Raw genomic sequence first — 15,307 nt, 5'->3', positions numbered from 1 at the left:
GGGTATCCTGAGAGGACTTGTCCTCCGGTGACACTTCTTAGTCTTTGAATTTATTTTGCAAGGGCTAGACAAAGAAAAGATTCTCTAGTAATACAAATTACATCCTCGTTTAAAATAGATTTATCATTAGTTGCACTGAGTAATATAACATTTTAACTTATTTGCAAATAAGTCTTTCAAATTTTTTGCGAATTTGCAACAGTTTGCAAAGTAAGTCTTTTGTTTCCATTTTTGCCTGGAAATTGTAAGTTATGCTCACAAAGAATATTGGTTATTTACAGGGACATAGAAATTTTATTCAAAATATGTTTGTGTATTTTTTCTGGATTTTATATTGGCAAATATGTTTCCTTTAATTGTGAATTCCGTACCAGATGAGCAGGATTCCTAAGAGAACTAGTGAACCAGTCTCTGAGACAAGGATTTGTTTAGAAGTCATTAACTGGGAGGTGATCTCAGGAAAGTGGGGAAAGGACACAGGGCAGGGCGAGCAGCCGTTAAAGTGTGCTGTGCACGTGTGTGTGTGTGAGTCTGTGATTGTGATTGTCTTGGTTTGGGTGCCCCCAGAAGCAGACTCTAAGATAAGGATTCAAGTGCAGATAGTTTGGGGGGACGGTTTTTTTTAAGGACCAAACTTTAATATTTCAAGGACATCCCAAATGCATTACTGGTGGGCGTCACAGAAGCTTCCATTCACACCAGCATGGCGAGAATCAAGAACTCTGAAAGTTAGAGCAGTTACCTCTTTGGATACATAAAAACAGCATATTAAAGTGGGTCACAGAGTACAAATAAGGAGGCATTCAGCAGAGCAGAAACAAGCAGCGGGCTAATTGTCCTAACAAGAGGGCAGGGGAGGTCCTGGAGCTCACAGACCCAGAAACAGTCAAAAAGAAGTGCAGGCATGGCTTTGGGCTAATTCTCATTACAGCTAGTCAGAGGAAACCGAGGTTTAGATCTCCTGTGGCTGCAGCTGGATCTCACAGCAAAGAAAACCTTTGGTTACTTGTCACAAGGAGGCCAAGCAAGGAGAGAGGGGTGAGGTTTAGGCAGCGATGCTCACCCCGGCCAACATCTCTGCGTGAGCTCTGAGCCCATCCTCTGGTCAGAGGATGTGAAGTGAGAAAGGAAAGGTGAAGGGGTGTGTCGTCAAGCCAGCTCCCACCCTTGGGCAACTAGAGCCTGATCTCACGGGGACCCTGGGAGACAGCGCAGGGTGGCGCCTGGGAGCTGCCTGATCTGGGCGGTCTGGGAGCCGGGTCCGGGGAGACATTGCTGTTGCGCCAGGCATCACATGCCTTCAGAATCTCACCTGCCAGCGGCTGCCCACTTAGGCCGCATCACCTTGCTGGTCCAGGTTTGCGGTGTGGCTGGAAGTGACAGTGTGCAAATGTCAGGTGTGAAACACCACGAGGATGGGGGTGCCAGTGAGGAATGTTCTCCTTCTCTACTCTTGTGGGAGCTCCATTCTGGAGGGGACAGGGCCGGTCAGCACACACATCACTGCTGAGGTTGGAACATCAGGCTGGAAACAGATTGAAAAGGGGCCGTGAATACTCACCCAGGGAACATGGACATTAGGTTCCTAAAAACGGGCTGCAGTGCAGCAACAGGAAGCGGGATGCTGGAAAGGGCTGTTCCCTTGAGGTGGACCCGCGGGATGAAGGGTAGCAGACACACAGTGGGGACCACAGATAGCAACAAGATGCCCAAAACATTGAGGATGCCTCGGTCCAGGGCCTGAGTGGATGTGGGGAGTGGGGAGGAAGATGACTGAGGTTTGGACAAGAGACCCCGCAGGACTGGAGGTGATTGATGGGAACAGTGAAGTGGGAATTCAAGCCTGGTGTTGTCGTTAAGAGACGGGAGCGCGGACTTCAGGGGAAAGGAATGCTGAGTGGAAAGTCAGCGTTTCAGAGACAGAAACCAAAAAGGAGTGCTTCTTTTTGTAATTTTTTGTAGGCAGATCTTTCTGAGTTCAGAAAAGGAGGTGGGGGAGGAATAAGAGGATCCGACAAACACTTTTTGGTTTGGTTTTGCTTTTTTTTATTCCTAAATTGGAAGCGGACAAAACAAAGAGCTGTGATCCAGAGATCACGCGTGAGCCTGCCAGCTGAGTGATTGACTTCTGCCCACTCTCTTTGTACACCTCAGTGAAATCATAGAGGGATAGAAAATAATCAAAAATAGGGAGCAGGGAGCTTCCCTGGTGGCGCAGTGGTTGAGAGTCTGCCTGCCAATGCAGGGGACACGGGTTCGAGTCCCGGTCCCGGAAGATCCCACATGCCGTGGAGCAACTAGGCCCATGAGCCGCAACTACTGAGCCTGCGCGTCTGGAGCCTGTGCTCCGCAACAAGAGAGACCGCGAGGGCTTCCCTGGTGGTACAGTGATTGAGAGTCCGCCTGCCGATGCAGGGGACATGGGTTTGTGCCCAGGTCCGGGAAGATCCCACACACCGCAGAGCGGCTGGGCCCGTGAGCCATGGCCGCTGAGCCTGCGCGTCCGGAGCCTGTGCTCCGCAAAGAGAGGCCACGATAGTGAGAGGCCCGCGCACTACGATGAAGAGCGGCCCCCGCTTGCCGCGACTAGAGAAGAGCCCTCGCACAGAAACGAAGACCCAACACAGCCATAAAATAAATAAATAAAAATTAAAAAAAAAAGTAGGGAGCAGGAAGGAAAAGGAAGCACTCGAGCACTGAGAACAGGGTCCCTGGAGAAGACGCGGTTAAAATAGAAGCTTCCGGCTGTAGGGGAGCCTCGTGTTTGTAGGTGGAGGAGCCTGTGATGCCGTAGCAGGCAGGTGAGATGAGGCTGTATGGGTAGAATCCCTCTGTAGAGCAAAATACCACACACCAACTGGGTCGCTGTCCTGACAGCGCTGGGACGGTAGCTCTGGTATAACCAGACTCCTCCCCCTACGATCTGGGTTAGGCCAAAGGGGATTGTGAGTAGCACGGTCTGGCCCTGCACTGAAGCAGACATAGACTCTCTTCCCGGCTTTGACGAAAACACTTTCGGCCTCGTGGAGAAAAGCAAAAGGATAAGGCCTTCGGGAAGATGAAAGCATTCACCTCTAATCTTCCCCTTTGTTGGGGACCTGTTACAGCCACCCAAAGAGAGGGAGGCCTTGTTTTACCAAGATAAGCAGCTCGGGTGGATTCTCAGGCATGTTATCCAGTGTCCTGTTATCTACAGTAACTCGAGGTCAGTAGAAGCTGATTACAGAGGGTCATAGAATATCCCCAAACCCTAAGCAAGTGTGCGTATAGGGCCTTGATCTCAGACACAGGGCAGAGGTATTTGTCAGTGCGTACCGGGAGTGTTTGGACCTCGGCAGTGAGGATGCTGGGAGGAGAAGGGCAGCTGGTTTAGGATGAAGACAGGATTGGGGGAGAAGCCCAGGGTGGTAGACCCATAGTGAAGGGGCTACAGTGTTTCAGGATAGCTGGAGAAGGAGAGAAGGCAGAGGAGAAGCATGATGGCTGGGCTGCTTTGAAGGAGAGAACATGACCTTGTCAACTGGAATTAGAAGCTAGAGAGAGATTAGGAGGCCTTAGGGCTATTGAATCCAAGCTTGTCTGTTTTCTCCAAGTGCCACAAGGGTGTAACTCAGGTCACTTGGGACTGAGCCTTACACACCTGCAAATGAAGGTCAGGTGAGGGTGGGAGAAGCCCCGAAGCAGTGGTGGAACCCGTGTGCATCCTTTCGTGGGCCATAGGATGACCCAGTCTGCCCTCTGGTAGTGTCCTTAGCCCCACTCTAGCCTCATCCCTCCCCATGGAAGGAGAAGTCTACAGGGTCAAAGGCTGTGCTGACCCAGAGCCCGCATCCCCCGATGCCTCTTGCTTCAGATACACGTTCCTTGGAATCCCTGTCCTCACGCCCCACACCTGCTTGCCCTGCCTGTGCGGGCTTCCCCCACATCCCTCCACCCGAGGGCTGACTCTGCTTCTGGAGACGTAGTTATTACACTTCCGTAGGCTGCGGGTTTGGGAGGGAATGCGAGATGGACAGGGCTTGGACGGGAAGGCTGGGGTGTCCACTAAGCCGCTCCAGGGAAAAGAAGGGCGACAAGCCAGGGAGTAGGTTCAGGATGGCCCGTGTCCCCACAGTCAACACAGAATACTGAAGAGTCTGAACATTTTAAATTGCAACCAGGCTTCCCAAGTCCTTCTAATTTCAATTTGTTGTGGTAGAAGAATAGAACACATTTTAGTTAACAACGTCTTGTCGTCTTGATGTATAACTTTAAAAAATTCAGACATAAAGTATCTGAGTCTCCATTTGTCCTCTTGCCCTGAAAATACTGGTGTCTGCCCAGCGTGCCCTTGAAGGCATGAGAGCCCGGACACGGTCAATGGCACACTGACTGCCCTGTCCACTCAGACCATCCGTCCGTGAGTCCGTTTGACCCCATTGCCTTTGATTTCTTCTTCCAGGACTCTGACCCCAACGCTGTCATTATGACCCAAAGCTCTCTCCTCAGATGTGAGTGTGTCCCCACCCGCCAGTACTCCCGATGGAAAAGGGTGACCCAGCTGCCCCCCTGCCCCCTTGGCCTCCACTCTAACTGTGCCTGCCTGTCTGGCCTCTGTGCCCTAAGCCTGGGTCAGACACCTGACCAAGAGGATAGGAGGGGTAGACCACTGAGAGGAAAGCCCTGAGCTTTAAAGACAGCCTGCAGAGCCGGCAGAAACTGTTTGGTACTTGTAGCTTGTGCCAAACCGAGTAACATGAAACTGGATTTGTGAAATGCCCCAGTCGTCTGTGCTTGTCTCTCCCAGCAAAAGCTGCAAGTGCCCTTGGCCAGCTGAGAGACAGACTTTTTAAACACGCCCGAACTTCGGAGGCACAATTTCAGACAAAAACCACCTTTTTGGTGATGGCAGCAGACATCACTGAGAACCTTACTGACCTCTGTGGGTTTCCATGACTCTTTTGCAGACACATAAAGTAATAAATTATTTTGGAGAGCAACTGTCTATACCTATATGCACCTCCCTTGATAACACGGATTCTGGCTGTGAGATAGTATTAATACATGTTAATGGGGCACTTACTCTGTACAGAAGGTATCGTGGTATTTCGTTACTTTGGTGTTGGACGGTGCGCTTCTGCGTAGCACCCCACGTGGAATCTGCGGGCTTAGAAGGAGGGTATCTCCAGAGGAGGCTCAGTTGTTCTCCATCCCACTTCTTAAGAGGAAGGATGGGAATTTTAAGGGTCTAATCCCCGTAACACATGATGCAAGTGCGTGCACAAACACACGGAGAAGCCCACTTGCTCGGTTAGTTATGTTTCATTGGGAGTTTGGCATCTTTTCTGTGGATTTCTTTTGTTTTGTGGTCTCAAGTGAAGCTGTGCTAGCTTGGACACACACCTGGAGGCCTCTTGAGGATTCTGTTGGTGCAGAAATGAAAGAGCTGAGGAACATGAGTGGCTGAGGATGCGGAGAGAACAGTGGGTCTGGATGTTATAGAGAGAGGAAAGGCTTCCAGATCACAGACTCCACAGGAAAAATCCAGTCGCAGGGAGAACACATGGGCTCCATAAGCCAATGTTCTTGTGTTTCAGGGTGGTATAAAGAACGTTTCTTCCAGCATGTTGTGTGGGTCGACAGCATGGAATGCACGTTCCTGGCATTTGAGCTTGCCTTGCCGTTCCTGAAGCTGTGTTCTTCCTATCGTCTTCTGCTTGGATGAAACCATTCCTTTAAAACCCTCCCTTTCAGCCTCAATGACGTGTGTGTAAGATCTCATGCACTTACTTTTCCAACACTTATTGAGCACATACGTGCCAGGCACTGTGTACGGTACGGGAGAGACTACTCCGAATAAGGCATGTGAAACCCCGGTGTCTGTGGGCTAAACTAAACGAAGCTCTTCTCTTCTTCAACCTTTAAAACACGGCACCTTCTAAATCTAAAAGATCAGGCTGAGCGTATAGCTTCCTTCAGTGTTCCTGATGGTACCATTTAACGTGGTGAAGGTGATAGCCAGAAATATTTCATGTCTTACTAGGGACAAATAATGTGTTTTCATGGAGAAAGCACTGGTTTCAGTCTGGAGATCCCGTTTCTTACTTTTGCTCTCTTGTATGACTTCCGTGTATGAAGAATCAAATAAAAGCAACCTCTTCAGAGACCTTGTGGTGGAGAATGGGTGAAGTGGGTGCAGTGGGAGCTGAAGCCAGTTCTCTCTGCTCACTAGAGCTGATTGTTAAATTTTCGTGAATTCAACAAGCCCGCTGCTGTCACGTTGGTAGCTTGAAATTGGCCCCGATGGGAGTATTTACCCGACAAAGGAGGCAAATGATAAACCTTGGAGCTTTTATTTCCCAGGAAGCCAGTTGTTGGACATTTTCCAGCATATCACTGATTAAAGGGGAAGATAAATATTCTAATGATGAAGTGGAAAGTTTGGAAAGATGTCAACATGTGCAGGATCAAAATGAAGGAGAAAGAAGCAAATTAGTCCATGAAATTCCAGGCACTCTCCACCCTAGTTTATTACATAGTGATGACGTCGTTTTTTTTTTTTTTCCTTCATAGAGGTGGTTGTCATGACATTTTAACCTGGGACTGTTTTATTTCATTTTATTTCGTTTCAGTAAGAACGCTGAACATGAGTTATGCTCTGTTAAAGAGGACATTTTTCTGTGGCCGTTTGGACCTGGTGTACGTTCTTTACTCTTTTGTCAGCTAATGACATAGGTTGTTAGTAAACAAACCAAAAAATATTACAAGAATAAATGGTATGGAGTTTGGAATTATAATAACCCATTGCTGGGGTATTCCTTTTTTATATTAATTTTTATTGGAGTATGGTTGCTTTACAATGTTGTGTTAGCCTCCACCGCACAACAAAATGAATCAGCCATGCACACACAGATATCCCCTCCCTTTTGGACTTCCCTCCCGTCTAGGTTACCCCAGTGCATTAGGTAGAGTTCCCTGTGCCATACAGTATGTTCCCATCACTTGTCTGTTTTATACATAGTATCAGTAATGTATATGTGTCAATCCAAGTCCCCCAATTCCTCCCTCCCACCCCTTCCCCCCTTGGTATCCACACATTTGTTCTCTACGTCTGTCTCTGTTTCTGCTTTGCAAATAAGATCATCTATACCATTTTTCTAGATTCCACATATATGTATTATTATATATTTGCTTTCTGTTTCAGACTTACTTCCCTCTGTATGACACTCTCTAGGTCCATCCACGTCTCTGCAGATACCCACTTTCCTTCGCTGTGGTGTTGCTTGAGTGTTCTCAGAGGCCCTGAGGAGAATCGCTTTCACTTTTCTCACTGATTTTCTAAGAAATACAAAATATCCAGTAATGTAGCCAATTCATAATGAAATAGATAAAGCTGCACTGGACATAGTTCGTGATAGATCCAAACCTGACGTTACATTTGTGTGTAGTTTTTGAAAGTGAAAAATACTTGGTCTGAGAAATATTTTATGCTGGTAGACGAAAACCTGACAACAGCTAAAACTGCACAGTCATGTTTGTTATTGACGAAGATTTTACAGAAGCATCAAATAATCTTGCAAGATATGTAGTCAAAATTTAACACAGGAAAATTGGGACAACTTCATAGAAATAATGAGGATAACCACAGCCACCTTACAGGGCAGGGACTTTAATCAGTAGCATTTCATGAAGACAAAATTCTGTTCGATCAATCACAGCTCTGATATAAAGTTTACAAGGAACAGAATTCCCTAAAAACTAGTTTCCATAAATTTAAAATTAAATGGGTATCCATATGGAAAAATAAGGACTTTAAAACCCCTGCTTTCCACAGAGAAGGGCAATCACAGATTAAAAAAAAAAGAAAGAAAAAAAAAAAACCTGCTATACACCATACACAAAAATTAATTTGAGACGGATCATAGATCTATGCATTAAAGCTAAAACTATAGGGGCTTCCCTGGTGGCACAGTGGTTAAGAATCTGCCTGCCAATGCAGGGGACACGGGTTCAAGCCCTGGTCCGGGAAGATCCCACATGCCGTGGAGCAACTAAGCCCATGCGCCACAACTACTGAAGCCCGCGCACCTAGGGCCTGTGCTCCCAACAAGAGAAGCCACCGCAATGAGAAGCTAGAGCACCACAACGAAGAGTAGCCCCTGCTCACTGCAACTAGAGAAAGCCCACGTGCAGCAACGAAGACCCAACACAGCCTAAAATAAAATAAAATAATTTTTTTAAAAAAAGCTAAAACTATAAAGCTTTCAGAATAAAACACAGAATATTCAATAGCTTTAATTTCTTATGTTAGAAAAGAAGGTACAAAATTAAAATAGGACAGAAGAAAGTTTTAAACAGTTGTCTGCACTGTATAAGAAACTGATTAAGGAATTAAGATGGCTTAATGGAGTTTGCTCCAGAAAATATTTTCTCCATGAAAATGATCGATATTGGTATAATTCCAATGAAAATATTTGTGCTTATTAACCACTGAGTTAAAACTTCCTTGAAGACACAGAGACCAGATTAAAATAAGGTAAAAACATCTTTACAACAGTCCACAACTCTTATCAGAAAAGCCGACTCAATTCCATTTCTTTTAAGTCAGAAACTTAAATTTTTTTTTTCTTTGACCTCACCGCGCAGCTTGCCGGATCTTAGTTCCCTGACCAGGGGTGGAGCCCGTGCCCCCTGCAGTGGAAGCGCGGAGTCCTAGCCACTGAACTGCCGGGGAAGTCCCAGAAACTTAATTTTTTTCAAAGAGAAGAGGTCCACCCAGGCAGCAGAGCCCACACACACCTTTGGGATCGTGATAGAAGACGGGGAAATGTGTCTTTTGCCCGTCCTCCTCACCCCACAACTGAAGCATCTTCCCTCGGATGGTCCAAAGGCCTCCCTCTCTCATACTCACTTAGGAAACCCCCACCAGTGGAGACATCTGCAAGTTCTGTTCTGGTTTAATGGAGCTTTTCCTTTATCAGTGTGTGCTTTATTCCAAGATCTTTGCTTTTTTAATTGAAGCATAGTTGATTTACAATGTTGTGTTAGTTTTAGGTGCACAGCAAAGTGATTCAGTTATACATATACATGTATATGTTCTTCTTCAGATTCTTTTCCATTTTAGGTTATTACAAGATATTGAATATAGTTCCCTGTGCTGTACAGCTGGTCCTTGTTGGTTATCTTTTATATATAGTAATGTATATCTGTTAATCCACAGATAATTTGTGGATTAATTTATCCCTCCCCCCCTCCTTTGGTAACCATAAGTTTGTTTTCTATGTCTGTGAGTCTATTTGTTTTGTAAATAAGTTCATTGCATCATATTTTAGATTCCACATATAAGTTATATCGTATGATATCTTGTCTTTATCTGGCTTACTTCACTTAGTATGATAATCTCTAGGTCCATCCATGTTGCTGCAAATGGCATCATTTCATTCTTTTTTACGGACGAGTAGTATTCCATTGTGTGTGTGTGTGTGTGTGTGTGTGTGTGTGTGTGTGTGTGTGTGTGTGTGTGTGTCTTTATGCATTCATCTGTCAATGGAAATTTAGGTTGCTTCCATGTCTTGGCTATTGTAAATAGTGCTTATGAGCATAGGGCTGCATGTGTCTTTTCGAATTGGAATTTTCATCTTTTCTGGATATGTGCCCAGGCATGGGATTGCTGGATCATATGGTAACTGTATTTTTAGTTTTTTAAGGAGCTTCCATACTGTTCTCCACAGTGGCTACACCAATTTACATTCCTACCAACAGTGTAGGAGGGTTCCCCCAAGACCTTTGAATTAAACATTTGATAAGATGATGATAAACAGCTTGAAGAAGCTCTTCTGGTCAAAGCATATGTGATGGAAGGGAATATACATCTATCCACCTGCTCAAGAAGAGGGGACCCTTATTGTCAGGATACAAGATGCCCTGGACCCTGGCACTGCCAGACCTGGTGGGAAGTAGAAAGCCATCAACCTGAGGCTGAGATTCAAGACTCTCCCCTCCCCCATCCCCCCCACCCCCGTGGTCCAAAGGCTTCTCATATCTGCTCACTCAGGGTATCTGCTCCTCATTAATTAAGCTGGCATGTGGCTCACAATCCAGGTTTCATGGGTAAGCACGTACCCTGTGACTCTCAGCTCAGAAGGTTCTCCCTCATCTGAGAACAGCCAGTGAATTACTAGCCTGGGTCATATGACATCACTAGGTCATCCAGTCAGCCGAGAGAACCGAATGGGCAGAATCACCGCCCTCTGCACGTCAGGCAGGAGCTGGGCATGGCAGGTGCTTTACGAGGGGTGTGGTAGGTCAGGCAGGGTGTCTGGGTACAGAGAGCAAACCTGTGGGCACTGTTGAACTGGAGGAGCTCACATCCCAGCCAGAGAGAACCCTCCAAGCCAGCCAGTCATGGCCATTCTGGGATGACAGCTCACTGTGACAGAGAAGCTAGACACCCACATTTTAGGCAAAATGTCCTGATATTTTTGAGCCGCCAGGTGTAGCAGACACTGTCAAGACCTTCCCGTATCCCTTGGGTGTTTGGCATTTCCACGCATGGTGCCCTGATTTCCACCTGCCAGCTTTGCCCAAGGGCTCTCTTCACCCCAAGAGCCCACTTTGCCGGCACCAGGCATATTTTGGAGGTGCTGGTGACCCAAGACTCCCTGGGGGGAGTCAGAAAAATACCCCTCAGTTGGGACCACCTGAGCCATGGTCTACACTGGCTCTCAGAGTTCCCAACCCAGTCACCCACGCTGATTGCTTGCTTGGTGATGCCCTTTGTACTGCTGCCCTTCCTCCCCTGTGTCACATCCCCTCTGCCCGACCAGTGTGTCCTGAAGTCACCTCTCATAAACGACTGGGACATGAATTTTTGACTCGGGGTCTCTGGAGACTGTTCATTCAAATTGTTAAAAAGTGTGTTACTTCGTCTATCGTATCTGCAGTGTAGACTCCATCCAAGAGCCGCCTGGTTATAAACCTCCAGTTAAAATTAACCACCAATGTAGACCCTTTTACCATCGTGGCCAGAGAACGTTGGGAAGCAAAGCTCTAAACTCAGGTGCTCACATGTTAACGGTAAACCTGGGGGAGCCCTGGAGGGTGTGGCTTCCCTCTGTGCTGTCCTTCAGGTTCAGGGCCGATGTGGCTTATGGGGCTTCATTGTACGTGTGGTCTCTGCGCATGCATGCCGGGTGTGACCGCTGACTATGGGGCGCTTTTCAAGTGAGGAGGTTAAAAGACACATACTTCTGAGAACGACCTTGTGGGGGGGTCACCCCCCTCCCTTCTCAGCCCTGTTCCAGGCGGGCAGGGTGCAGCAGCCCTGAGGCCTGAGAAGCTGTCGCCCTTCAGGGACAAGGGGCAAGGAGAAGGAGGCGGGAGGCTAACTCTTGGATGGCTGGAGGGGTAAAATGAGGGCATCGGGTGGGAGGTAAGAGAGGCAGTTTCCCATCCGAGGGAAGGGGGAACTTCCGACAGCAGAGCTGCCCACCTGTGTCCAGGGCACGTTCATTGCTTTTGGTGGCGATGTCCACACCTGGGCTTCCTGGGCAGTGGCAGAGCTTCTGCAGCGTCTCTGTGAGACATCTGTTTTCCAAGGACGAAAGGGATGGACCTCCCCTGGAATTTGTTACAGGCCAGTCCTGTGAGTGACAGAAATGCACAGTCTCACCCGTGAGCACCTTCCTAAAAAAAGAAGAAAAATTATTTTATTATCCTTGGTTACTCTTGTGAAAGTCAAGACAAAGAGCATTGTTCCTAGTTCTATTTAAAAGCAGTTATCGAGGGCTTCCCTGGTGGCGCAGTGGTTGAGAGTGCGCCTGCTGATACAGGGGACACGGGTTTGTGCCCCGGTCCGGGAAGATCCCACATGCCGCAGAGCAGCTGGGCCCGGGAGCCGTGGCCGCTGAGCCTGCGCGTCCGGAGCCTGTGCTCCGCAACGGGAGAGGCCACAACAGTGAGAGGCCCGCGTACCGCAAAAAAAAGTTTAACGATTGAGAGATAATCGGTGCTGGGCAGTGATACAAGATGCTCAAAGAACAAATTTTAAATTTACATAACTTGAATTGTCAAGGCAGAGGCTGGAATAGAGATTTTCTATTCCACTTGTAAAATCCGTGATCATACAAAGATAATTATGGAAATATTCAGAGACCTTGCCTGGATCCAGACACAGAACCGCCCCACTGGCTTTTACCTCTTAGTAAAGATGAAAAGCATTCAAAAGAGGGAGAACCTGCCATCCTCGGAGCCACTCAAGGAACCAGGCAAAAAGGTGACCTGCCTGTCTCAGGACTGGCCTCGACCTGACAGGTCCCCAGGGGTGAGTCACTTTCTTTTACTTCAGTCAGTTTGGCTGTAAAATGATTATGAGCTCTTGTTTACCAAGAAGCGAAGTCCGCTTTGCCTCGCTTTATTCAACTGCTAGAAAGAAGAAGGGAGAACGGAGTGATTAGAAAGCTTCTGTGGCCGACTTTCACAGCAGCAGGTGATGAGAACCCCCGTGACTTGGACAAGACGAGTCTCTTTTAAATCAGACTTGGGGGTCGTGGTTGCCAGTGTCAGTGTTACTGCTGCTGCTTTGTGGCTTTGCACTTGTGACCTGAGGCGGATGGAATGGGAAGGGTATGGGCTGACTAAATAAATCCGGGTGGACAGGGGGAGGACGAGGTCCCTCTCAGATGTAAACCTGTCTTGCCCCGATTTGGCAAGCTGGAATTTCGAGCAACAGCTGGAATTTTGCCAGTGACTTAGCTCCGTGGCTCAGTGAACTGAAAACCAGGCTCTGGGTGTTCCAGCCCCGTCGGCCAGCCCACAGCCCAGGGCCAGGTGGCGGTGCCCCAGCGCTCCCAGCGGAATGGGCTGGAAAGCCGGCCGGGAGCCATCCTGCTTAGCGGCAGTCCATGCAGCCTGGCGCCCAGCCGGACGACTCAGTGAGTCCTGGAGGCTGAAATCTCAGGACAGACTTCACCTCAGCACTCGCTCTTGGGGCCACATGGAAGCCACTGCAAGCCTCCCTCCAAAGTGGCCGAGCCCCGTGTTGGGGGAGAGTCAGGAATATTCACTTCCTGCCTTTGTCTTTTAGCCGGACCGCAGCGACCAGCTTCGTTTACATTCCTTCAGTGCTGTTATTGAAGAGGCTTGGCAGCTCCAAAGTGCTTGCAGTGTCCTTTAGTCCCATTAGGGCTTTTTTTCCTCTCTCTATTTTTTTTTTTTTTTTTGCTAGCTTTCAGCTAGCATCTGGAAAGATCCACTGGATGTGCTAGGCTCCTTTTTCGAGACTCCGCTCCGCCATTCAGGGAAACCAAGCAAGAAGCAAGCTTCCACTGTATAAGTCTGGAGGAATTTTACAGCCTCTCCAACTACGGTACCTTTTCTGTTTCTTGGTCCAGTCTGTTCCTGGGGGTGGTTTTCGGATGAAACTACCAGTGTAACCTAACCCTTTGGGGGGAAGGGTAGGAACCACAAGTGGAAAGAATGTCTCCTTATAAATTGTATTAAATGTCTGTCTGTGTTGAGTTGGGGTGTCAGAGGCTATGCTTTGGGAAGGACTATTGCTACGACAGGAAAGACCTGAAACCCAAACTTCTTTGGGGCCCTTAAGAACTTTAAGAATTAGAACAAGGTGTGATGTTCTGTCCACTTGGATTTCATTCTGTGGGAAGGGCCTGCCGTGGCCCCTGGCCGCCTGTCTCTGTCACCTGCTCTCATCTCTATCCTGGAGCAGCCTTCTGAAGAAGCGGGGATGCAACCTGCATCCTCTGGAAGAAATGTGATGGCTCTGCTGCTCTCGCACAGAATCCAAACTGGGTGTTTCCTTGAGGACCACTTGAGGTGGAAGTGTTCGTGTGCAGTTTTCAGGCAGCTAATTAACGTAGTAAACGTGCGGAGTCCAGACTGCTCCATTGTTATAGGCAAAATTCCCTCCCTGTCCTGGATCATCAGAAAGGGTTTGTACTAGGAAACTTTCTGAACAAAACAAAAGGACTTAGGTCTGGATGAGGAATGAAGGGCTTGGCACTCCCCAAGCTCTTCCTTCACTGCTATGCCATCCATGCCAGATTCCTTGCAGAGAAAGCGTCTGGAAGAAAAAGAATTACAGGCATTAGGCTTGGTTTCAAGAAGTGTACTTTTTTCTTTGTGTGCTTCTGGGTTGAAACAGTTAATCATTTGTTCCCCAAGGTTACGGTGTGGTTGTGGTTCTGCTTCTTGTTCTGAAGACAGCACCCTACTTTCCTTCTGGAGTCACTCCAATCCGTGGACTTCGCTGTTAAATGATGAACTTCAAAGGGCTTAGAGCTGGGGCTGCATTCAGGGGCTGAGCCCAAGAATGTGAATCAGTAGAATCAGAGTCAGAGAATCGCAATAGAAAGCTCACCAGTCATCTCAGGAGGCTTTTGGAAGGTTGACCTTCATCCCAATGGGATTCCAAGTGAGAAGAATCGCAGGGAAGATACCTCTGAACCTTTAAAGGGACCGAACCACGGAGAAACGACTAACATAGGTGACGGCCCCAGAGGAGGGGTGGGTGTGCGCTGCGTTCTCATTTTCCGAGATGGAATTCCACGGGTCATCACAGCGCACCGCGGATGTGAAGGGAGGGGCCGATCTTGGGGCAGAAATGTGCCTGTCTCCAAAGATCCTTGCTTCCTAACGTATGCAGTTCTCTGCAAAGTCATTATGCTTTTCCACTTGTTGAAATGCCCTTGAGTGCAGCTGCCTCTCTGTTCCCCAGCTAATAATGAAAGAGCCTCAGCAAACTGGCAGCGGCTACTGTGGCTTTGGTGCCTTCCCGCTCTACCCCTGCAGCTGAACCCCTTTTAAGATCTCCAGACATGTTTTCATTTAATGTTTCCTTTATCGTCCTTCCACCAGGCTGGTTGTGGTTAGGACCAGCCACATCTTGTGCAAGTTATGTGAGCGGGAGTTGGTTTCGTAATTGCTGCTGGTCCAGGAGATGGTTTGGGGATGCTCCCCCAGGTATCCTCTCCATGCATGCTGGCCGGGGCGGGGCCAGCTGCGTGGGAGGGTGTGTGTGTGTGTGTGTGTGTGTGTTTTATTTACAAGTGAACACGGAAGGCGTTGCAGCCAGGAGAGAAGATTATCGGGTTTTGATGCTCCAGTGAGGGAAATTCCAAGCTCAAATAGCCACAGTTGTGATTCAGAATCATATCATGCCCTTAAATTCCTCTCCGCGTTCCAAAGTCCACTCCCCTCTTCCCCGGTTATCCTGGAGCTGTTTCTTACACAAACTGATCTCTGAAAACAGGGGCACAGGATTTCATCCCAGTCTTTGATTTCTTTGGAGAAAATAGAGGGATTTATTCCC

At 48.0% G+C, this 15,307-nt stretch overlaps 1 protein-coding gene across 1 annotated transcript in view; it reads left to right on the top strand.

The window, feature by feature from the left end:
* RIN2 (Ras and Rab interactor 2) overlaps nt 1-15,307 on the top strand; it is a 208,424-nt gene that overhangs the window by 96,069 nt on the left and 97,048 nt on the right. The gene's annotated exons all lie outside the window — the stretch shown is intronic.

Source organism: Delphinus delphis, chromosome 15, assembly GCF_949987515.2.
Source record: "Delphinus delphis chromosome 15, mDelDel1.2, whole genome shotgun sequence".
In the NCBI taxonomy this organism is placed as follows: domain Eukaryota; kingdom Metazoa; phylum Chordata; class Mammalia; order Artiodactyla; family Delphinidae; genus Delphinus; species Delphinus delphis.
Note: the sequence above shows the minus strand (reverse complement) of the source record. Positions and strands in the feature narration are given on the sequence as shown.